At 37.2% G+C, this 25,371-nt stretch overlaps 1 long non-coding RNA gene across 1 annotated transcript; it reads right to left on the bottom strand.

Moving 5' to 3' along the window:
• Positions 1 to 10,283: 10,283 nt before the first annotated feature.
• Positions 10,284 to 19,040, bottom strand: LOC132018776 (uncharacterized). The gene is made up of 3 exons (XR_009404577.1): positions 18,951 to 19,040; positions 11,358 to 11,495; positions 10,284 to 10,470 (listed from the first exon to the last, which is right to left on the bottom strand). It is a non-coding gene; the product is annotated as an uncharacterized LOC132018776 (long non-coding RNA).
• Between the last annotated feature and the right edge of the window lie 6,331 nt (positions 19,041 to 25,371).

Below are 25,371 nucleotides of genomic sequence, written 5' to 3'. Positions count from 1 at the left end.
AACAGCCCAAAGGAATCTTCTTCTTCAGAGACAGAAGGGTTTTGGAAAAAACTATTTAGTATTTTATTGAGGAGGAATGTGATAGTGGTTTCTGTTTGGGGCTTTTTTTTTTTTTTTTCCTCAAGATTTTATTTATTTATTTGTCAGAGAGAAAGAGAGAGAGCATGCACAAGCAGGGGAAGTAGCAGGCAGAGAGAGAAGCAGGGGCTGAGCAAGGGGGCCAATGCAGGACTCGATCCCAGGATCCTGGAATCATGATCTGAGCCGAAGGCAGATGCTTAACTGCCTGAGACACCCAGGTATCCCTCTTTTGGGGGCTTTTATCTTCTCATTGAAGTAGGAGGCAATGGTGTCTGGATAGAATAAATTGGGAGCTTTAATGAACCAGAATATCTTTTAAAGAGATCCTGGAGGAAATATTCAAGAGGGATAAATAAATGTGAATTAATGGGATGGGGAAAAAAAAAAAAGAAAATAAAAAGAAAAAAAGAAGAAAGTCTGGTGATGTACCTAAAACTAGGGAGTTTGGAGTAACAATAAGAAACAAATAAGCCATGTAATGAGTTTTCTTCTTTGTAGTCATTGTAGTCAGTCAGACTGAGCCTAATACCTTCAACCACTCAGCCTCTACCACTCCAAAGGTAGGTGACCAAAGGAATAAGGTTCTGGCACTTTCCTTCTGGACCCCAGCCTCAATCTTGAACCCAATCATTTGGTTCCTCTTCATACTCAGTTTCTATACCTCTTCTCATTATTTAAAACTCCTTCCAAAATTCTCATCTCACCAATAGCTTGCACCTCTCCTCTCTAGGAAAATTTAAAATAAGGAGATATAACACTGAAATAATTGGTGGCATATATTAATTACCCAGATTAAATAGGGGAGAAATAAGAGTTATTTTGAAAGGGACCAACAAATGAGGGTAGGAAGCTTCATATAAATGTGAAGAGGTGGAAAAGTTAGAGACATAAGAGTTTATACTTAGAGATGAGAACCTCAACTTTGCCATAATAGAGTAGAAATACTTTCACGTGATGACAAAAATCCAAGCTGGTGGCTCATCCAGTTAAGCGTTTTCCTTCAGCTTGGGTTATGATTCCAGGGTGATGGGATCAAGTACCACATTGTGCTCTTTGCTCAGCAGGGAGCCTTCTTCTCCCTCTGTCTGTCATTCCCCCTGCTTGTGCATATGCTCTCTCTCTTTCTGACAAATAAATAAAATCTTTAAGAAAAAAAAAAAAAAATCCAAGGTGTTGTCAATAGTGTGGGGTGTTGGAGTTGAGGAAAGCTTCATTAAAATTATGGTTTCAAGGGACTCCAAAACTAGAGTATTGGATAATTAATGATTCAGATAATTTTTATGAGCCCCCCACACCTACTAAAAATATTCACAAAAGTGTTATAATAATCATTTAAGAAAAAGCAACTGGTCCATGTGTATACCACGCACAGGGGAGGGGGGGTTTGGGAGTAAAAGAGGAAATGAATTACTGTAGTTCAAAGAGCATCAGTGTCATTCTTTCTGTACATTTACTAATCTTTTCTTTTCCTTCCTATTGGCATGGTATTTGCCATGTGCTTGGCTCCATGTAAAAAATTCCCAGCCATCTTTGGAAGGCTGATTCATTGGTCTAGTGATAAACATGGTTATAAAAGAAGAAGAAATTGACAAACCCAGAGAAAGTCAATAGGAGTGTCTACTTTTTGATCAAAACAGGTGAAATTTTTGTAAACTTCATAGGTTTTTAGAGGCAGTCCTGACAGTTGATATATGACAAATTTTTAGCTCTTCTTCTCAAGAAGAAATAAAAGGCATAGAAAGGTGCATGGATTTCCACAAGTAAGAATGCAAACCCAAGAATCTGCCTTCTAATCATTAATTAGGAAAACAGAAATTCCTCCTTAAATTCCAGAATTAGTCTTCGTTGTGGTTTTATCGGGAATGCCTATCCCTCCCTCGCCCTGACCTGTCATTGATTTCTAGGATCAGCAAGACCAAAGCCAAATGCAGAGAGACATCTATTGTTGTAGGAGGGTAAAAATGAAAGAGGTGGTGATAGTAGCTGCATTTCTTTTCACTTTTTTCTTTTCTTTTCTTTTCTTTTTTTCCCTCTTCTTTTAAAGGGATTTCCACCACCACCACTACCCTCAACCCCATGAGTATCCCTAAAGCTTCTGCCCGTGAAAATTGGATTCTGGTACCTATGATGCAGCATAAATGTAGAACTACATTTACAGGGGGGATCATTTGCCTGTTTTGTTTTTTTTTTTTTTTCTCTTTCTCTCTAACTGGGAAACTTGTAGGTTCCCTATAACCACAAAATCTTGTGGGTGTACACAGAAATGCCATTCCTTGATTTGTCAATGCCTGAAACGTGCCCAGATGAGCTACAGTGTGGAACTGGAACCCAAAAAGATCTTCCAGGTCCCATAGCAACAAATCACAATGGTTTCTGAACAAAACATCAGGTGATGAGGAGATTACTGAAAGACTCCTTTGTATGTTGGTGGTTGAGAAAATCGACTTCAGCGACTCTGACCATTACAGTACTACGGAGTCTCATCTCTACACAGCTGCCTTATACTTTCATGCTTTTATGACTCTGTTGTAAATAGGCAATTACGTTGACAGTTATGATTTGCAGTGGTTGGAAACATGTGAATTAAGCAAGCTTGAAATTCAATCCAACCTTTGAAACACTAAACCTTTGTCGCAATATCCTCTTTTATAGATTTCCCTCTTGAAATAGTATTGATTAATTTTTTAAAAGATCTATTTATTTGAGAGACAGACAGATAGAGAGCATGAGAGAGGGGAGAAGCAGAACAAGCAGACTCTTCCCTGAGTGTGGAGTTCAATGATGCATTCAGTCCAAGGACTCTGACTTCAGCTACTCTGAAGGGACCCTGAGATCATGACCTGAGCCAAAACTGAGAGTCAGCAGCTTAACCAACTGAACTACCCAGGTGTCCAATAGCATTGACTATCAGTAGCTGATTATTCAAATAATCAATATTGATTTACAGAAGTAGAAAAATGTCAACTAGCGCAAAGAGAAAATTAAAACTCACCGTCAGTTGAACCACTAAAATACAATTATAAAATATAACCAATTTTAAAGTTTGTAAAAAAGATTTATTATTTAACCTTTTATCAGGAGCGTTTCCCTATTACCCTATTAAATGAATAAATAAATAATACTAATTTAATCATGTTCTATTGTTGGACATTTAGATTGTTTCTAATTCCTGTATGTTATAAATAAGGTTATACTGAACTGTCTGCCTCCGTTTTAACCCAAATTTGACAGTAAAGAATTGAAACTACTGGATCAAATGGTGTACATTCTTCTAAACTTTTAATATAAATTCCCTCCAGGAAGGTAAAGATAAACAAACCCCTATTTCCTTTTGTTCATATCTCTGGGTGCTACTGCATTCTACAAGCCCCTAAAGAGAGTTTCCTAAGTGAAAATAGTTCTAATTTCATTAATTTACAAACATTTTTTATTATGGTATTAAAATTTTCAGGTGTCTTGTCAATTTGCTTGTTTTATTTCATGAATTGTATCTATTCTTTGGTCACTGGGATCAGATTTAGTCTATTCTTTATTATTTTGCACAAATCCTTTGATTTTTATGATTTTAAAATACTTTCCCCATTTTTTGGCTTTCTTCACAATTTTACTTATGTATTTGTTGCATTTGGAAGCCTATTTATATATAACTAAATATATGGAAAATTTTATTTGAATTTCTCCATTTATCTTATGATCTCTATGTGAGATTAGATAAACATTTCCAAAATTTTCTTCTAGGTGTTTTATTATCTAAAATTTTTCATTTAGTTTTATTATTTATCTGGAAAGTTCCCTCACTCTTTCTATTAGTATATATTACTCACGTGGCTTCAGCCAAAATGGACTTGTACCTTGTACAACAAAATAAAATTAAGTATGATTTATCTTCTTAGTAACAATAATATTAAATACCAAAAATTTTAACTCTAATATTGACAAACAAAATGCTACAAAAGTACTGAAGACATACTTGAAGACATGTAGTATGTAAATTAATTAAAAGTGGATACAATGGAATAAGAGATGATAATTAAAAACTTTTGCATAGGAGAAATACCCACATATTTTTTTTCTTTAAAACAGTAATAATATTTGGACATTTTCTATTGTTGTATAGTTTCTCCCTTGTCTAGATATTTATAGTCTAGATATTGTATTCTAGATACAAGTCCACTCATGTTAAGAATATGTTCTGGGGTGCCTGGGTGGCTTAGTCAGGTAAGCACCCAATTTTTGATTTTGGCTCAGGTCATGATCCCAAGGTTGTGGAATTGAACCCTGCATCAGCCTCCATGCTCAGTGGGGAGTCTGCTTGAGATTCTCTTCTTCTGCCCCTCCCCCCTTCTCTCTCTCTTTCTCTCAAATAAATAAATCTTAAAAAAAAAAAAAAAAAGAGTACATGCTGCCTACACAGGAAAAAAAGGAGCAACTTTCCCTTTATCTGTTTACTGGTTTACTATGAGAAAGAAACATTTTCCAGGTCTATTGATTTTGAAACCGTATTTGGAAGGAGCAGTGAGCATATTCTCTGGGTTTGGGGCTCCATTTAACAAGTTTTCTTGAAAGTCCTGTGTCAAAAGAGTTGAAAGCAATTACAAACTATTGTTCATGTCCAGGAGAATAGAGAGGAGGACTGAGTCTTATTTTGGGTATGATTTACAGAAAATGATTCAGGAAACTAGCTTATATACCTTAAAATCCATCCTTCATCAAACTTAGCAATGAAAGGTACATACATACAAATGAAAGGTATATACTCAGTGGAAAGGGTCACTTTCTGGCCCAAAGCAGGGAGTCATCTTTTACTGTACTCTGCCTAATAAACCTCCATAAAATATTCACAACATCATTGCAAAAACAAGAAAACAAGGAACACAAATGAAGAAAATTATTCATTTCTAAAACCTCCATGGAGCCTAGCATGGTGTGTTTTGCAACTAGAAAATGTTCTATGTGATCTTTGGTAGGACAAATAAATAATCACTGAATTGTCATTATACTACTATATAGCATTATGAAAATATAAGCAACCAATTTTAAATATTTGACTTTGGCTCTACAAGACTGTTTTGTGTATTGTTTTTCTTACTCATTATTTTATTACTATTTTCTCTACTATCCTATTTAATAAATGTTTCCTATTTAATCATATTCTTTTATTAGACATTTATCTTGTTTCTAAATTCTATGTATTATAAGTAAGGGTAAGCTGACGTTTTCCTCACCCAAAAATGAATTCTAAGCTTTGTAGACCAAGATATAAAAGTATTAATTCTTGTTTGCCCTTTTAAAATATCTCTGGCATCTATAAAGAAATGTTTTTTTAAATTAAATATGTGATAATTTACATTCAGTATGGGAGGCGCAGGATGAATATTTTTCTTTAATAGAAAAGAAACCTTAAATTTCCTTGATTAATTCAGGTATATTCATGTGTTAGATTTGCACAAATCATTGTATTTATTCATTTGTATTATATCACAGATTGTATCATTTTCAAATTCGTCTTGAAGAATGCCATATTTAATAATTTTCTCTATTATGCCAACTTTTCCAACATTATTTTTAGAGGTTTCAATTGATTTCAAACCTACATCTGCATCAATATTTTGGCCTTGTCTAATTTGAATTTGTCAGATGGATTTTATCCAAGGTTAACTCTCATCTAGACATAGGAATAAAAGAAAAAGGCAAGCACTATTCAAAATTTCTAAGCACCACAACTGACTTGCTTTTGTTAACTGGATTCAATTATTATCAAGCCTCAGATTAATCAATAATTAATATTGATATAAATTAATATTAGTAGTTTTCAGGATGTTTTACAGGTCTCAATCAAGAATGTGTGGATGAATCGTAGCAAGAATTGGCTGGGAAGTCATCATTTGCTTGAAAAAGTATGACAACAGAAATTTTTATGTTACATCATTTTTGCAGATGACTAAAGTAAAGGCTGAGAAGTCACTTGTCAAAATATTGCCATTAGAAAAGTAAAACCATATATAACCAATTTTCCATGCAGAAAGGAATGATCAGCTTTGCAGAATAATTGAGAAATAGCTTCATTCCTGTTTAGCATTCCTATCTTCTGTTGATTCTTTTTGCACATAAACCCTATAGCTGCTGGAAACCCCCAAGGAGTAAAAAGGGGGCTGAGGGTTGGGAGAGGGAGAGTGAGCTCATGGCAGTCCAGGCTAGATGTTTCTCCTGTGTGATCTTTATTATTGCCTCATTTCCCTCCAATCTCGCACAGCTGGTTCACTTGACCTGCTCCTTCATTTTGTGGGACTTTGTTTAACTTGTTCCTTTCTCTCTCACATGTGCCTCTGCAGCATCTGGTCACATAATGGTCCACTGTGTTGTTCCCTGTATCAGTGGAAAAAATTAAAGGAAGGAAGGACAGACAGAAGAAAAGACAGAAAGAAGAAAGGATGGAATTTGGCAGAAATCTCAATTTCTTGCACCGAGCTCATCAAAGGTAACTTTCATTTCCATCACACAAAGAACATGAGAAAGAATGAAGAAATAAGGCAGAAATAAGCCTCTTTGCTGGGTTTCCAGTTCTGTCTTCACACTACTGGTTTCTCATTTTGGTTAGAATTTGGAAATTCCTGGGAATCAGACGTAATCATGTTCAAACAAAAGATTTAAAACTGTATTCTAGAGCATTTCAATCAGTTGTATTTCATCCACAATACTATAGAAGCAGAGAATGACACCATTTTACGATGTAGCTTATACTAGCTCATCCATTACAGAATAGATTCCATATTAGTTATTAATACATATAACTGAGAATTTTACAAGGGTATTCAAACTGCAACTTTAAAATTAGACATTGTAAAATGTCATTATAAAATGACAAGGGGCTGATTTTGCACCAATAAGGCATTCGATAGCTGTTAGTGAGATCATCTGTGACCTGAGAAGGTTCCCATTTTTGGCTTTGTTGCCCCGTAGAGGAAATTTATCTGGAAGGACATGGGCCCTTAAAAGTCCTAGACAGAGAATGTCTGGAGACACACTTCACTCAGCAAGTACACAGGCCATAGGAGGTCCACATTTATTGTATTTTAAGTGATCTCTACACCCAGCATTGGCCTCAAACTCATGACCCTGAGATCAAGAGTTACATGCTCCACTGACTGAACCAGCCAGCCACCACAGAGGTCCACATTTTAAAGGAAATGTCTCCAGCTCTTTCTCCTTTCTCCTTCCTTCTCCTTGTTCAACAACAACGCTACAGAAGAGGATAAACTCTCTGTGCTCCTGTCCAATTACATCAGAACTTTTTTTTTTTTTAAAGTGAAATCACGGTGTCTTCCATGATAGCATGTAAAAACATATTCCCGAAATGATGAATACATTCCAGTTAAAGTTGACAGACTCACCCACCAGAAGTCTGAAGTGTACAATAGAAATGTGCTAATTTTGGGTGCCTGGGTGGCTCACTGGGTTAAAGCATCTGCCTTTGGCTCAGGTCACGATCCCAGGGTCCTGGGATCGAGCCCCGCATTGGGCTCTCTGCTCAGCAGGGAGCCTGCTTCCTCCTTTCTCTCTGCCTGCCTCTCTGTCCACTTGTGATCTCTGTCAAATAAATAAATAAAATATTAAAAAAAAAGAAGTGGGCTAATTTTAATATGGGCACCTTGGCAGTGTTAACACTGGACAGTTCTTGTGTTTGAATATATACTTAAAGTTCCTGGGGCACCTGGGCAGCTCAGTCAGTTAAGCGTCTGACTCGATTTCAGCTCAAGTCAGATCTCAGGGTCGTGAGATGGAGTCCCACATCAGGGTCCATGCTCAGCAGGGAGTTTGCTTGAGATTCTCTCTCTTTCTTCCTCTCCCTCTGCTCCCTCCCTCTCACTCAAAAAAAAAAAAAAAAAAGTAAATAAAGAATAAAGTTCTTGGTCATGTGTATTAATAACTAACATAGAACCTACTCTATAACTGATAAGCTAGTATAAACTATATTATAAAAATGACTCTTTTCCATATAAGATTAGAAAAAAAGAAAACTGGAAACGTAAGTCATGATTTTCATAACACAAATGGCACTTTTTCCTTCACTTGTCATTTGAGTATAGGTTATTCCTGAGGAAAGAGTTTGATGACTATGTGCTGTTCTTCATTTTCCTTAATCTCCTAGGAAAGTGAGCCAGGTATCCTCCAGCAGAATCTCTTATTCCGTTCTCTTGCACCATTTAATTCCCATCAACTAGCCATTTTAGAAACTTTTTAGCAGATGAAAAAACAGGTTGTTGGAAGGCCATGATTAAAATTAAACACGTCACTTATATTTTCCCTCCTTACTTGTAATAATACCACTTAAATGTATTCCATTTTGACAATGGTATTTTTGTGTTGCTCTGTGTTTCCTTTTCAAAATTCCTTTTCCTGAACTTAATGGGGTGAATTATCAACTCCAGGTTGTCAGGACATTTTTTTTGTGTGTGAGTTTAATCAAAATAGTAACTTCAGTGAGAGGTTGCAGATGAGAATGATCAATAAAAAAAGATTAGATTTTAAGTCAAGAAAACATAGTATCTAGAGGTATTTGTATTACACATAGCCATCATAAATTCCTGGTATTAAACGTAAATTCCTAAAGCAGGTAAGAATGGAATGATTACTTCTACTGCTAAGAAAAGCAGTGGGAATTTTTCAATTTACAAAATAGCCATCCCTCCCATTCTTTTTTTTTTTTTTCCCCAAAGATTTTATTTATTTATTTGACAGGGAGAGAGAGAAAGATCACAAGCAGGCAGAGGAAGGCAGAGAGAGGGGGAAACAGGCTCCCCAGCGAGCAGAGAGCCTAATGTGGGGCTTGATCCCAGGACCCTGCGATCATGACCTGAGCCAGAGGCAGAGGCTTCACCAACTGAGCCACCCAGGTGCCCCCCTCCCATTCTTTTCTATAGTCATTCCCCCCTAATGTATAAGCCATATGAATTGATTTGTAAAGCCCCATATAGACGCAATATCATAGTGACCCACAGATCCCCCTAGGCATGGCTGACCTGAAGTTTGGTTCAGCTGCTTGTCCAGGAAAACTGTGTCACAGGAGCTCCTTAGGGCAACTTTGAAATATCTTTATACTCTATACTGTTAATAATATTTAAAGAAGCAGTAACTGAATCCAGTTTCATAACAGCTTTCCACTGATCAGACATTTTAGTCTGTAATTTATGCGACCTCACCGGTGCAGCAGCCCTCTGTGTAATTTTTCTCCTACTTTTGGGATAAGTACTTTGGGCTCTCCACTCAGCCTCTGTGGATGGGTGGAGACTTGAACCTGGTTATTTAACTCTTAGCCCAGCACACTTTCCATTCCATTACAGTTGCTTTGTGTCATTAACACTTGGGACAAAAAACTAAAACAAACAAACAAACAATAAAACCATTACATCAGGGCTAAGTCAAGAAATGGCTCTTGGGGCGCCTGGGTGGCTCAGTGGGTTAAGCCACTGCCTTCGGCTTGGGTCATGATCTCAGGGTCCTGGGATCGAGTTCCTCAGCGGGCTCTCTGCTCGGCAGGGAGCCTGCTTCCCTCTCTCTCTCTCTGCCTACCTCTCCATCTACTTGTGATTTCACTCTGTCAAAAAAAATAAATAAAATCTTAAAAAAAAAAAAAAGAAATGGCTCTTCAAAATTGTACAGTGTGTTTATTTGTTATCACCCCCATACTGATGTACCAAGTTTATTCCACTTCTGAGTTCAAGCCAGTGACTGTTAGTATTGATGGAGAGAGTTGTCTCTCCCACACACAATATGTTTTGATCCTGTCCTCTTCCTGACTCATCTTCTGTAAGCTCCTGATAACCTGTTCTGGTTGGGAAAGCCATATTTTCCAAATGTTTGAACCCAAAAGAATGGTATTTTTAAGGCAATGTGCATGTAAATAAGTAGTTAGATGATAGATGGATAGATGATAGATAGATAGATGATAGATAGATAAAAACAATTTGACTTCCAAAAACACATAAGTGCATCCATCAAAGCACTGAGACAAAATGTTTTGAAATGTGATACCAAGTGTCAGATCAGACCAATTAACTAAAGTTTAATAAACAGGCAGCTTAAGTTTTCATTCCACTTGCAACCACTAGAACACTATTTCTAGGGAATCATATTTATTTTTAGTATAAACTTTTTCAGACTACACAAAAAGCAAAGACTAGACCAGCCACTCTCACCTGGGATGATTTTTTTTCCCCTGGAGACATCAGCTAGCATTATCTGGAGACAATTCTGATTGCCAGGGATGAAACTGGTGTCTAGCAGGTGAAGGCCAAGGATACAGCTAAGCATCCTACCATTCACAGGCAATGCTCCCATGACAAAGAATCTTCTGGCCCAACATACCAGTAGGGCTGACGCTAAGAGATTCTGCAATAGAGAAAGCAATTAGAATGTCAAATTGTATAAAGGAAAAATTAGTAATTAACAGAAACATGCAGCAACCGTGTGCTACCAAAAGATGTGCGGGCATGCAAATGGTGGCAAAAATGGAAAGACCGAGGATGCCACGAAACATCTGTGTCATCGCAATCTGATGCCGAAAAATATGGCCTTGGCTGGACATGGTCACCCGATGACCTTCCTTAGCTCCATTTGGTCACCGAGATGAGCACTGCCTACTCTTTCCCCTTTCACACACCTGTCACTCTTCCAACAAAGAGAAGCAGAGAATAGGTAGCAGCCCAGAAGGCTGGCATGACATGACAGCCTTAACTTTTGGAATGTTCTTCTACAGTCAATGGCGTCTTATTAAAGTAGCAATCTTTAGACTTTTTTTTTACCCGATCCTGTAGGTCTCCTTCCCACAGAGCATTCCTGGTTTTCTCTCCTTCATTCTCCTGTGGGAATTAGCTTTGTCTTTCTCTGAACTCGCCTAACCACAGAAGAAATGCATTGACACTCTATACTCCTTGTGATTTCCTCTTCCCAAACCAGCTAACTCCTTTGTTTGTGTCCATACATTTAAGAGAAAGCAGGACAATTATTGTGTGTGTCCCTATTATTCGATTTCTAAGACACTACTCTTTATTCCATGGCAATCTATCTGCTCTCACTCACAGAAGGTTTTCCTAACACCATTTCCCCTCTGGAGTAATCTCGCCTCGTTTAATGTAGTCGCTTCACACTGTTATACAAGCAAGCTCATGTGGTTCTGTTTTCTTTGAACCATATACCTTGGCCCAATAAACACTTGTTAAGCCCTGTTTGAACACCCTTCAAAGCCATAAAACGGGTTCTGAAGATCCAGAGGTTACCTTCTTCTGAGCTCAAGTGTGTAATTCTTGAGGAAGTGTACAATTTCTTCGGTTTCCAGTTTAGAAAAACAGCGATTTGTCATGTCTCATATTTCCAAATCGATAGGCCAAACTCATGTGGTTTGCGTCTGAGCTACACTGTAAAAAGGAAGTAAAATGTCAGGTTGTTTATATCTGCAGGACTTTCTTATCTCAAAATAACACTGGCTTCGCTTAATCAGATCTGCATTCAATAACATCGGCGGAATTCCTTTGCTGATCACTACTCTCTTTCCAAATCTGACAGCTTCCGGGAAAGGAAGAGTTAAACGTTTTGACAATTGTGTCAAAACAGAATAAAAGGCAAGAGTTAACTAGAACAGCAGCCCTCTATTCCTGTGAAAGAAAGAATCTATTCTCCTGGTCTGCTCTCACAGGCCACCTCCTTTTCAATGCTGTTTCATTATAGATGAAAGGCGAAGATAGGAAGCTCCAAAAAAGACACCTAGGAAAAAAAGCAAAAAACAAAAAACCCTTCCCGATGATAAGCTTTCACTTAGTGACAAGCAGAAACCCTGTCTGCTGATGTCAGCAGAGCACCAGCGAGCTCCGAGCTCTCCATTGTGAGATAAGTGATCAAAGTCCTCTATGGGAAAGTGAGGGCAGCCGCCAAAGTTTCTACTTTCCCTCAGAGACCTTCAGTTTGATTTCAAAGTCTCAGAGTCGTACTTCCTAGGGCTTTGGAAATTATAGTGTCAGTACATTTTTTTTTTTTTTAAATTAGCTATCGAAATAAAGCAGAGCAAAGCACTGATATTTTATTAGGTGTCAAAAAAAAAAAAAAAAAGGTAGTCTTTCTGACCCTGTACGCCGGGCAGGCCCCCTCTGTACACAAATGACATAAAACAGCCGGAGCTCATTCAGCATCCCCACTGAATTCAGAGTGAAGTTAGTTTGGGGAAAACTTCTCATAAACATGTTTATTTTTTATATAGTTTATATATAAAGTGATCTCTCTGCCTTAGAACTTCTTGGACACATGTTTATAACATTCACTTGCCAATTAATCATCTGTTCCCTTAGGATATCTTCGTAATTGCTACCTTGGACCTTTATTTAAATTTTCTGTTCGTTGCTTTTTTTCTTTTCTTTTTTTTTCCCCCAGTTTCAGGTTTTTGTAACTTGACTCTTGAAGGAAATTAGAACATCTTTCATGCATTTCTTACACAATTTTTTGCAACCAATGAGATAAAATGTTGGTGACGGAAGGAGGTGTGTTTTGTTTCCTCTGCCAGGATGCCTGAAGGATGACTGACAGGTCGTAGATACACACTATTCAATAAATTCAATACAACTGATACTCTTCCATAAAACTTCCTGTCACTGTGCCTAAATGAGCCAAACCTGAAGCAAAGCCCAGGTGACCTGCAAGTCCTTGTTCACTCAGCACGTTGACTGGACTCTGTCTCATGCATCATTATTTACTGAGCATTAATATGTACAGGCACACTCCCATTTAATCCTGAAAAAGAACCTACAGGGTGGAGTGTATTTTCCAATTGTATAAACGAGAAAACGAATGCAGCATTTAGTAGGTTGGTTGCCCGCGCTCAAGTACACAGCAAGCGCAGGTCAGTCAGATGCCAGAGCTGGGAACAGCCTCAGCTAGGAGCCCCTAACTAAGTCTCATGGTTTAAGTAATGCTACATCGCTGACTTTTGTTAAAATATTTAATACTCAGTTCTAGCACTGTGCATTGTCAAAACATTTTAAAAATCGAAATTCATTAGATTCCTACATTATCTCTACGAGGTAAGCAATTTGACTTTTATTTGGTGGATCCTGAAACTGAAACCAAAAGAACAAACACTATCCTCCAAGACAAGAGACTTAAATAATTTTGAAATTATTACTCCTTCGTTGTATTCCGCAAATGGTTGAGGCATATATCAAAATACATGAGAAATATTAAAAATCACGTTGTCACTAGGTCATAGTAAAATGGGTGATCCCAAGCCAGAATTCAGTGAAATATTACCACCAAAAAAAAAGAGTAACAACTGGGGTGCCTGGGTGGCTCAGTGGGTTAAGCCTTTGCCTTCGGCTTAGGTTATGATCCCAGAGTCCTGAGATCGAGCCCCACATCAGGCTCTCCGCCCAGCAGAGATGCTGCTTCCTCCTCTCTTTCTGCCTGCCTCTCTGCCTACTTGTGATCTCTGTCTATCAAATAAATAAATAAAATCTTAAAAAAAAAAAAAGAGTAACAATCCTCATGTTTGAATCCTTACAAGGAGGCAAGTAATATTCTACATTTTTATGTACCTGATTTTATTTAATCTTTGTGTTAACTATGTGAGACAGACCACCCTACTTCTCCATATCATAAATGAAGATCTGACTTGGAAAAGTTAAATTCACAGAACTAGTTTTTGATAGAGATAGAATTTAAATTCACATTGCTCTGGATGTAACATGGGTGTGCTTCCTTACCACGCTACACCTCCCCCCTGGGTAACTCACTTCACAGGATGAGACCTAAGTCATGTGAGAGTTGTCCAAATGTAGAAGGAAGCAAGCCTGGACTGACAAGCTTCTGTTACTCACAGTGTTTATTAAGCAATTTATGAGGGAATAATTCTACGGGAAAGAATACTGGTTGATCAATCTATCAATTAAAATAAGCCAAAAAATAGAAGGGTGGCTCCAGGCCATACGTAGGATAAGATTTCATGGGAAGGTGTTGGGGGGGGTGGTGGTTGCTTCTGCGACCTGGACGAGTCAGAGAAACATGACAGGCAAAGGGGTCTTGAGTTCTCTCAGTCTCTGAAGTTACGGAGTCTCTATCACATTGTATCAGAGATACAACAGTGAATAAATCAGAGGGGGCACATAGAGGAGGAATAGGATCTGGACAGTCAGCAGAGAGGGTTAAGGATTTGTGGGGAGGACATGGGAGAAGGAAGACTAGTCACCGACTGAAAATGAGGTGATCCGGGATTGCGAGGAGTTGGGCTCATCTGCAGGGCTTCTGCGGGGCAAGAGTGGAAAATGTGACCAGACATGCTTATCTTACCATCTTGAAAATCAGGCAGAGGATTCTGATGGGATGGGCTACTGACGGTTCCTAAGGTGAGTTTTTTTAGGAAGAATTTTCTGGTGACACCTTAGAAGGCAGCAAGACCAGAAACAGAGCCTGGTTTGTTATGAGGTGATGTGAGGTGATGAATGAGAACCCAAGGAAGGGATAGATGCCACAAATGTTAAGGAAGAAAATATATGACATTGTGCTGTGTTTATTACCAAAGGGAAAATCCACCTATGTACCTGAAGTGTCTGATTTATTCTAGAAAGGAGGACATGACCAGCGATGTTTCTAAGCAGCAGGCTGGCCTGCAAGTCTGCTGGAGTGCACCTGGACAATGGTCCGATAGAGAGTCTAACCCGAGACAGGAATTCAGGAGCACAGACCATTGGCTATGGTGACCTTATTTCCAGCACTGCAGGGGGATTCTGTCTTTTTATTTTTTAATACATTTACATAAAGACCCACCCAAAGTTGAAAAACACAATCACATGTTTGTTAATGATCTGTTATTATTATTATAATACCATATTTTAATTCAGTTTTTCCTAGAAGTAACATGGTATGTGGAAGGTGTATCTTTGATAGCTTCTTAAACTTTTGACAAATGTTTTTATGTTTTCTGCTTTTGTAAAAAATTGCTACTCCTTCAAATATATTGGCTCATTTCTTGTATTTATATGTAACCACATGATTTCAAAGAAGCAATTAATTCAAAGCACTGATGAAATGGCTTTAAAAACAATCAAGATTGGGATGCCTGAGTGGCGTGGCTCAGTGGGTTAAAGCCTCTGCCTTTGGCTCAGGTCATGATCCCAGGGTCCTGAGATCAAGCCCTGCATTGTATTGGGCTCTCTGCTCAGCCGGGAGCCTGCTTCCCCCTCTCTCTGCCTACTTGTGATCTCTGTCTGTCAAATAAATAAATAAAATATTAAAAAAAAAATCAAGATTATTGTGATTGAAACAAATTTTCAATTATATTTCAAAATCAAAAGAGATAATTTTAAAAAGAAGGTATATTAGGGTACGTATTTGTTGCACATATAAAAATGATTACTACATAAAGTCTAAAAATGATGACTTTATTTATTTTTTTTTTTACAAAATGGTAACTTTAGAAAATGCATTGTGCACACAAAAATCAATTCCAAATGGATTCAAGACTTCAACATAAGACCTGAAACTTTAAAACTCTTAGAAGAAAATATAAAGCAAAAGCTCATGATATTGGCCTTGAAAATATTTTTTTTTGCTATGACCCCAAAAACACAGGCCAAAAAAGCAAATATAGACAGGTTGGATGATATCAAACCAAAGAGCTTCTGCACAGTAAAGAAAACAATCAACAGAATAAATAGGAGAATGTTTGCCAACCACATACCTGAAAAGGGGTTACAATATTCTCTATATATTTATATTCTATATTATATTTATGTTTATGTATGTAGTTACTTATATTTACATATTGTCTTATATTGTATATATGTATATATTTATATAGTATTTATATTATATTTAAGTACATTATATATATATAATATTCAAAATTTCTTTAAAAAAAAAAACCCTTTTAACATTTGATAGCAAAAAAACCCCAGATACTTGATTAAAAATATCAAAGGACTTGAATAGACATGTCTTTCCAAGAAGATACACAGGTGGCCAACAGGGTTATGAAAAATGCTCTAAATCACTCATCATCAGGGAAATACAAATCAAACCCTCAATAAGATATCACTTTCTACCTGTTAGGATGGCCATTTATAAATAACAACAACAAGTGTTGGTAAGGTTGCAGAGAAACCGGAATCCTGGCACACTGTGGGTAGGAATGTAAAATGGTGCAGCCACTCTGGAAAATGACATAGATGTTCCTCAAAAAGTAAAAAATAGTACTACTCTGGGGGCACCTGGGTGGCTCAGTGGGTTAAAGCCTCTGCCTTCAGCTCAGGTCATGATCCCAGTGTCCTGGGATCAAGCCCCGCATCAGGCTCTCTGCTCAGGAGGGAGCCTGCTTCCCCCTCTCTCTCTCCTGCCTCTCTGTCTACTTGTGATCTCTGTGTGTCAAATAAATAAAATGTTTTTTTTTTTTTTTTTTTTAAATAGTACTACTCTGTAATCCAGCAATCTCTCTTCTGGGCTTGTATCCAAAACAATTGAAGTCAGGATCTCAAACAGGTACTTGCACTCCCATATTCACTGTAGCATTATTCACAATAACCAAGACGTGAAAACACCCTAAAAGTTCGTTGATGGATGGATAGATTAGAAAAATTTGGTCTGTACATAAATATGGAGTATTAGTTGGCCTGACCAAAAAAAAAAAAAAAAAAAAAGCAAAAAAGGAAATCTTGCAATATGCTACCTTATGGACGAATGCAATAAGCCACTGCTAGAAGTACAAATATTACATGACTCCACTCATTCGAGATAGCTAAAATAGTCAAACTCACAGAAGGAGAAAGTAGAATGAGAGTCACCAGGGGGTAGGGGGGTGGTGGGAGGAGGAAAAGGAGGAGTTGCTATTTGGTGGGTATAAAGCTTCAGTTAAAGCAAGATGAAAAAGCACTAGAGGTCTGCTGTACAATATGGTACAATATATTTAACAAAACTGTTCTGTACACTTAAAAATGTGTTAAGCACGTAGATAGATCTAATGATACGTGTTCTTAGCACAATAGAAAAATGCATGGCAGGGGTCCCTAGGTGGCTCAGTGGGTTAAAGCCTCGGCATTCTGCTCTGGTCATGATCCCAGAGTTCTGGGATCAGCCCCGCATCAGGCTCTCTGCTCAGCAGGGAGCCTGCTTCCCCCCTCTCTCTCTGCCTGCCTCTCTGCCTACTGGTGATCTCTGTCTGTCAAATAAATAAATAAAATCTTTAAAAAAATGCATGGCAGCTTGTTTAATTTTAGACTGGCATTTGAAGATTTCTTATGATTTCCTTGAGCGGAATTTAAAGCATAAAAAGTACTTATCAGAAGCTTTAAAAAAAACAGCAATTACTGATCAGGTTTTCATCACCGTTTTATCACTCTTATTGCGTAGTATTGAATTATGTTAACAATGCTATGTAAGTGTGCAGTGCTCTCACCACGCTTGGATGCTAAATGAATTCTATCAAGCTTACTACACCTGACGGGTAACATCTAGATTGGCCCATATACACTGACTAGTTATTGATAACATCCATTTCCCTGTGAAACTCACAATCTCATGACATGATACAGTGTGAGGAGGGGCAAGCAACCATTTGTATCTGCCATTTGTATCCAGTTTCTAGAGTCTTTCCTGGATCATTACTCAAACATTCAGTATTTGATTTACACAAACAATAATACTTCCTACCACTTACTAAATTAACACTATATATTTTACATAAAATAATTATTTTCACATTTTATCAATATGGCAGTTGAAGACCAGAATGGTTAAGAATTTCAACTGGGGCAGAGTTAATACTGTATCTAGTACTCGAGCATGAGTTTCATGGATTATTAAGGCCAATTATCTAATTCATTCTTCATAAAAATAAAATACGAGTGGCAATGAAAAGCAACATTTCAATTTAACACTTGAATTTAAAAGAAAAATTGTGCTTAATGCCTGGTTAAGTCTTTACAGGTTAGTTGTATCGTTAAAGACCAGACACTTTATTCGAGATTATCACTTACAATTTTTTTTTTAATTTTCTTATTGGAAATCTGGATACTAAATATATGAAAATGTTTGCATTGTAGCTCAAAATGACAATCGTTTATTTAGTTAGGAATGTATCATTACCACAGATCAGATGTACTTTTTTAAAAAAATGCATACGCTTCTTGAAACATACAGAGTAGAGGAAGTTGCAGAAAAAATCAGGAGTAAAAAAAAGGAAAAATAGTATACCCTAAGGCAGTGGATATCCTAAATCATAGGAACATTTAATTGACCCCTGGGTAAATATCACTGGTGGATTTAGATTACTTCCCTTTGTCATTTTTGAATTATTTAAAAAACATACTTAAGAATCTCAACTAAAACCTTTCAATGTAGCATTGATGTTCTAGATTTAGAGCGAGAGTACTTTTCTGTTTACTTTGAACAATGTTATCTAACGTTGAGAATTTCATTGGATTTTAAAGTCTAAAGTAAACTTTTGCTTAAATACATCCACTATGATACTAGTTTTCTTCTATTACTGCCTCTTTTACTTTGCTTGTGTTTCTCTCATTTATAGTATCCTGTGGCATATGTTTTACGCAATCCTTTGCGTACACAATAGATAATATTTTAATTTCTAAATGCCTCATCTGAATTGAGAAAGAAAATGTCACAGCCTTCTCAGCTTCAGTGTTCACTATCAAACCGTGCTAGCAAGAAACTCTGTACTCAGAAAGTAAACCCACTGTGCTAGAGTTTAACAAATATTCTAAACTATATAATGCAAACAGGCTGGATTTTAACACTAGTCCACATCAATCTAAAGTAATTGTTTTAAATGCTGTAAATATTCATTTGATACCTCTGCCATAGAATAAACAATTACTTACCACTCTTATATACTTCTGAGGTTTCCAGAATACCATAAGGATTTATTTACTTCCTGTAAAACAACAGGGGTCCTTAATCCTGTCAACAGATTAAGGAGCTGTTTTCTCTTTGAGAGGAGAGTGCGGAGAGCCCCCTGGCTGGGTGCTGGCGTTGTTTGTGAAATGCTGCCATCTATGGGAGAGCAGTGAGCATTACCTGTAGGGCCAACGCAGAGAAACCACAGCGCAGGATCACTGCTCTGCAAGGTGGTTAGTTCAGTAAATGAAGCAGTTCTTGGTCAATAAACAGGAATAAAAATTATAGCACTGGTTAGAAGATAAATTTTAGAAACTCCAAGCCGGCACCACTCGGTGCCACAGCTATTATACTTTCGCCTAAAGTGTTGCAGTGTTATTAGAACACTACCATCTGGGGTGCTGGGTGCCTCAGAGGGTTAAGCCTTCAGAGGAGGTCAGGGTCTCAGCATGTCCGGATCAAGCCCCGCATCGGGCTCTCTGCTCAGCAGGGAGCCTGCTACCCTCTCTCTCTCTCTGCCTGCCTCTCTGCCTACTTGTGATCTCTGTCTGTCAAATAAGTAAATAAAACAATAATAATAAAAAAAAAAGAACACTACGATCTTTTGCACACTTGCAAACAGATATGCTAAATAGGCTAATTACACAATTTTTTAAAAACCCTGTCCAGTCTGAATGGTAACAGAAACCAAATTTGCAACCTGCGCCTGATCTTCCTGTACAGCTGAGGCCTATGAGACAATTTGACATATGTTCATTCAAAAAACTGCAAGGAAATCCTGATTTGACAGTTTCTCCTTCTGCTCATTCATTTGAAGTTCACACATTAACATCATAAAACATTTTGCTGTTTGAAAGGTCCTTGTGTGTTCATTGACAACATTGGCGAAGCACTTTCAACAATAATATCATTTCTTACTCACTCCAACCCTAGGAAGCCAATATTCTCATTATTGCCCCTATTTCCAAAAAGAGTGAACTTCCCCAGGAAGAAAAGTTAAGTCACTTTGTTTCTGTTTTACAGATAAGTAAGGAATAGACCCAGGATTTGAACACAGTCTGTCATTCCTAGACCTTCCTTGTGGTCAAAGAATGATGATTTAAAACTTGTTCTCTGTTTTCTGCTTTCATTTTACATCCATATGGCCTTGGGCAAATCATTTCACTTTACTTTGTCTCAGTTTTCTTATTTCTGAGACAAAAAGTTTTGGGTATATATGTCAATGTTCCTTTCCAACTTGAAATCATATAATTCATCTTGCTTGTTGAAGACACAATTAAAGAGTCACAGATTGTCATAAGGAGAGAACTCTGAAGGTTCTTTAATTCAATTCTTTCATCAACAACAAGGAGCTAGTCTTGTGGGGAAAAAAAAAAATCAGAGAGCTTAGAGGCTCTATCCTTGGAGAAATTAACTTTCTATGCACCAATATCCTTAACAGGCTCAATTTCAGTTTGTTCTAGGCCCTCTGGTTCTCACTTAGCCCACTAAGTGAGAAAAGAGAGAACAAAAAGGGTCCCCTCAGTGATTTCAACAGGCAAAATGGTAATATGGTAGTGGTTACTCATCTGATGTAGACTAGGAAGGAACAAGGAATCTGTAGAATTATGAGGTATACTGACTTGTAGACTTAATAGAGCTTGGAGTCCAGGAAGCTAGACCTCAAGTGGGATGATGGGTTTGTCAGTGAGATAAATGAGCAGGCATTCCTCCAAACTACTACCTTGGTACTGAGGAGAACAGCATTTTTTCACCATTATTTATACATCTTTGGATGCCCCAAACATGGCTGAGTATAATGGCTTTGTTGTTAATAGAGCTTGGAAAATAGTTTTCAAGTGAATGAGACACTATCCCATTTCTGTCTAACAATGGACAGCTGCAAAAGGCATTGCTTCAAACCTAATAAGGAAAAAAAAGCTAGATTATTTACAATATCATAGCTTTTCTTGAATTCATTAGAGAGCTGATTCCTCAAAGTGATAAGCAAACCAAATCCAAAGATGAATAAATCCACCCAAGGGAAGACAGCACACACAAACGATCTCACTTTAGTTGGGACAGGAAAGAAAAAGCCATAGGAAAAGAAATAAGCAAACTTTAAAAAAAAATTAGTATATTTATTTTAGAGAAAGAGAGAACGACTGGGGTGAGGGGCAGAGAGAGAGGGAGAGAGAGAAAATCCCAGACAGACTCCCTGTTGAACACAAGCCTGATGTGGGGCTTGATCCCAGGACCCCAAAATCATAACCTGAGCCAAAATCAAGAGTCAGCCCCTTAACTGATTGAGCCACCCAGGTGCACCAAGAGATAAGCCAACTTTTTAATTACTTCTTAAAGACCAAGCGTAGACTAGTATGTTAGTTTGGAATAGGTAAGGCATAAGGAAAGTCGGCAGTTACTTGCAGACTATTTTTGACAGGTCCCTGCCAGGTGTTTATGAGAAAGATGAGGCTTGGACAAGAAGCCAGAGAAATCTCTTAGTAATGCAAAGGAAGCAGATGATGATCTCCATGGGGATACAGGCAGAGGCCCTGCCCACTTCTCTGGACCTCTTCAAAGTGACTGCCTTCACTTCTGGGGTTTGAGTAGCAGAAAATAAGTTCAGACTTATTGTGGGGAGTAGAAGGGAACTCTTCAGGATACAGGTAAAAATTCATTACTATTAGAAAGAGGGTTGAACCCTGTACCCCCAGGAGGAGAGATACAAAATAGTCTTAGACCTAGGATCCTACATTGATGCCAAGTGAAGGCCTGATATTGCTAGCAGATTAGCAGGAAATCCCACCCCAAACTTCCAAGAACTGTGAAGAGTCTGAAATTTTATCCTACTTACAAACTAACAAGTTGACTTGACACAATTTCATAGATGCTGGAAAAATAGTACAAGGCTCCTAGGGCATAGACAAAGAACAGTTTAACACTCACAGCAATAGTGGTAGTCACATATTATTACTTTCTTGTACAGATCCCTGAGTCCCGTTTTCTATAGGGTGACATGATAAAGGCTGGATGATGTCTGTGCACGTAGTGGGTTTCTTTACAGAAGAGGAGCTTCAATTGAGGATGTTCCAATCTTTTATAATGGACTGCAAGCAAACTTATTTAACTTTTTCCCCAGAAGGAGATTTGATCTTTATTTTAGTGAATAACTAACAAATCTAGCCTGTGATCCAGAGAGACATCATCTTTTTCTGTCAAAGTTGTTCATTATACAAAATTGTTGAAAAGAAAGCAAAAAAAAAAAAAAAAAAAGGCACTTAGTGTCTCAGCTGATTTAATGTTCAGAAGCACAAGAGACTGACGGACAATTGTCTCTTAAAAAATACCTGCCACAGGGCCTCCTGGGTGGTTCAATGGGTTAAAGCCTCTGCCTTCAGCTCAGGGTCCTGGGATCGAACCCTGCATTGGGCTCTCTGCTCAGCAGGATGTCTGTTTTCTCCTCTCTCTCTGCCTGCATTTATGCCTACTTGTGATCTCTGTCTGTCAAATAAATAAATTAAAAATCTTTAAAAAAATAAAACAAAAAAACAATCTGCCACAGATAAGAAGACAGGGATTGTTGCCATATCGAGAAGGGACAAGATCACTAAATATGTCCCATCCTGGAGGCCAAGACACATATGTAGGTCCTGCCCAAGAGTGATTCTGGACTGTGACAACAAAGAATCCTTTCAATTCTACTACGCACCAAGCACTGAGTACCCAGCACAGCACTTTGCAACTGAGAGAGTAACAAGAACATGGAGAGACTCTTCTCTGTGGTACAGGTGTGCAGGGTGGCCAAAAGCTGATGGGGTAAAATGGGCCCTGAAAAAATCTTTGGGGACCACAGACTCCCTTCTAAGCAGCTGAAGGAATTTACAGTCTCTAGTGCATTGACGCTAACCATAGAAAAATAGGCTCAGCCAACCCTGGCTCAACCCCACACACTAAGTACCTCAGAAAAGAAAATGCAGAACCATTACTAGGCTTAAATACTATTTTTATCTACTTATATTGTTCTTTCTGTGCTCTCCAGTAGTCAATAAAAAATTATGAAATACACACACAAAGAAGAATTCAGGGAAAAATATCAACACATTTTCAAGAGATAAAGCAATCAACATGACAAGAAGCAGAGATGACTCAGATATTGGAGCTCACTGGAAGAAGCTTTAAAGCAATCATCACTAGACATTAAAGGATCTAGTGAGAAAGGTAGACAATGAATGGAAAAATGGGAAATTTCAGCAGTCAGAAATAGCAACATTGAAATGCTATAAGTTAAAAATAAATGAATAAAAAGTCCTATCAGAGATAAAGAAGTGAGTCCTCAGCAGAATCATGAGTAGAAGAGACACAAGTAAAGAAAGACCGAGTGGATTTGAAGTTAGGTAAACAAAATTATTCAAACTGAAACATAAAATTTTGAAAAAGTGTTAAATAATGAAAACAGAACACCCAAGATCTTAGTACAACATCAAATGGTATATGCATGAAATTGGAGTCCCACAAAGAGAAGAGAGATGTAACAAGGTAGAAAAAAAATTTTTTGAAGAAAGAATAGTGATGAGAATTTTATGAAAATAATGAAAAAAATCAAATCACATATCAAAGAAACTCAAACTAAGCAAAAACAAGACACATCATCGTCAAACTAAAATATAAAGATGAAGAGAACATCTTGAAGGCATCAAAAGAAAAAAGAAATATTACAGATAAGAGAATAAAGGTAAGAATTAGAACAAAGATTTCCTCAGAAATAATGCAAGCCAGAAAGACAATGTAGTGACAATTTAAAAAGACTAAGGGTGGGGCTGGGGGGAAAGCCTGTTGAGGGAATTCTATAGGGAAGATAGCTTTCAAAAATGGAGGTGGATAAAGACTTTTGCTCACAAATCTGAGAGAATTCATTGTTATTAGACCTGCTTCTCAATATTAATGAAAGTTCTTTGGGCACCAGGCATCTATCAGATGGAAATGCGACCCTCACAAAGAAATGAAGACCCCTGGAGATATCAAAATATCAAGGTTTGATGACCACTTTAATGCTGCAGTATAGATGGCAATGGGAAATGAAAAATGAAAAATGTTCTTAAAAATTTTCAGTATTTATAAATTTATATTGAAATCATTGATATATGAGATGACAACCATAATCATATTATTACATTATAAGTAAACATCATGATGATGATGATGAAAATAGTAATAAAAATTTGAACTCTCAAGAAGATACTTAGAATGAGAATCTAGAAAACACATACCCACATACATAAACACCTTATAATTAAAATGCTCAAATCAAAGACAAAGAGAAAACAGGAATGACAATTGGCAATACTATGAACCTGACCAGCTGGTAATAATGATGAGAAAAGAATAAAGTAAAAACTACCAAAATAAAATCATGTATACATACTCTAAGCTTATGAAATCTTTGGGGAAAAGGTCCCAAATAATTATAGTCCTTTCCAAAACTCATGTGTGTATAAAATATACATATATAAAATATATATTTATAAATTTATACATATATATATTTTTTACCCAGTTACTACACATTGAGAAATAGTCCCAAACACAGAAAAGAATGCTTTGATCAGAGTTGCTTCACGCTGTTTATCTATCACCACAATCACCTCTTTAGAGGCTTACATGGTTCTAGTCTCATTTATGGAATGGTTTTTGTAAACCATAAATCTCTTCACGCCATTTCATTTTCTAAAGGCTTTACACAGTTTCCATGATCTCCAAGATCTCTTTCAGACACCACATGGGTACTTCGCAGACTTAGTCCAAGCCTTTTTCTCCAGGCAACCCTGGTTGTTCCTTCAAGGCCATCTCCGGGGAGCCACTGACTTGCCATAAGCTAGACCCCACCATATTTACATAAATGAGTTGACATTTTCTAATAATTCCAAGCACTTCCACTCTTGTGCATATACTCATCCCTCATAATAACATCTATTTTATAAGATTTGTTGAAGATTAAATATGATAATATATGTAAAACACTCAGAACAGTACCTGGTGTGTAATAAATATCAATTTCTAAATTTTGATATTATTTTGCAATTGTTTACTAGCCTGTATATATTTTTTCTCTAGAACATTGTTCATCTCTGTATTGTACCTGGCACAAACTAACTCTTAAAAATATTTGTTGATTAAGAGACAAAATCTGAATATTTATTAATAAGAGATTTTAAAAATGCAGTTTAACCCCTTGATTATTATGGATTATGGATTATTATTTCTTTATTTAAAAAAAATAGTGGTCTACACCTGGAACTAGCATAGTATTATATGTCAGTTATATTTCAATAAAAACTGTAAAAGAAAATAGTCATCAGTAAACATTAATGTTTTAAAAGCTTATAATTTATTTTTTTTAATATTATATTTATTTATTTGCCAGAG

This window comes from Mustela nigripes, chromosome 5 (genome assembly GCF_022355385.1).
Source record: "Mustela nigripes isolate SB6536 chromosome 5, MUSNIG.SB6536, whole genome shotgun sequence".
Classification (NCBI taxonomy): Eukaryota; Metazoa; Chordata; class Mammalia; order Carnivora; family Mustelidae; genus Mustela; species Mustela nigripes.
This window is presented reverse-complemented; position numbering and strand designations above follow the sequence as displayed.